Raw genomic sequence first — 1,039 nt, forward strand, 5'->3', positions numbered from 1 at the left:
TATATATATATATATATATATATATATATACATACATACATATGTATATATTGATGCATATCTTGATGTATATATTTATGCATATAGTTTTGATTGATGGAGAAAATAGGCATGAAAACCATCTAAATTGGCTCTTGCCGTTCGATTTGATATAGGACATGATCCCATTGGGATTTGTAAGTCCAAAGATACGGGGTCCTACTTTTAGGGCCTGAATTCCTAAAATAGGTAGCTTGTCAATGTGCTACCTATTTCGTGCATTTAGGCCTCAAAAGTAGGACCTCATTTGGTCCTACTTATGAGGTCCTACTTTTGAGGCCTAAATGTATGAAATAGGCAACGCATTGACGCACTGCCTATTTCAGGCATTCAAGCCCTAAAAGTAAGACCCCGTATCTTTGGAATTACAAATCCAAATGGGGTCATGTCATACATCAAAATCAAATGGCAAGAGCCAATTTAGATGTTTTCATGCCTATTTTATCGATTTAATAAAACTATATGCATCAAATAATGTTGTTTATCAATTTTTGGCATACACCCCCAAAATCAAGACCCCCATTGGAAAGAAAGGTGAGGAACACAAGTGCTTGTTCTTATGTTCAGGAGACATTAAAAAAGAGGCCTGCTAGCCCAAAAATGGCAGTGCATCAATGCGCTATCATTTTTGGGTTGGCAGGTCTCTTTTTGTTGTCTCACGAGCATACATATGGAGGTTATTATACAATATAACTAAGAAGTAGTATTGAAGGGCATACATATGGGGCCTCATGATGTCTCTGGATACAGAATATGAGATTTTTTGATGCTTGGATTGCAGCTGGAAACGTTGCGTGGGCAAAGCCACTATATGCCTCAAGTGTTGGAAATTGATGTATGGCTCAAGTGCTAGAATGTGCAAATCATGGCCAAAATCAAGACCCCTTAGAGATTCCATGAGGGCTATCCTTTTACTACTACACACGTCACCTTTAGTCGAGGGCAGAACCATTCGTCATCATAGGCAGCAAGTTCATGGGACCCCATCCCATGATCCAAG

This window comes from Dipteris shenzhenensis, chromosome 3, assembly GCF_047967505.1.
Source record: "Dipteris shenzhenensis isolate YYH24624 ecotype China chromosome 3, Dip_SZ_1.0, whole genome shotgun sequence".
NCBI lineage: Eukaryota > Viridiplantae > Streptophyta > Polypodiopsida > Gleicheniales > Dipteridaceae > Dipteris > Dipteris shenzhenensis.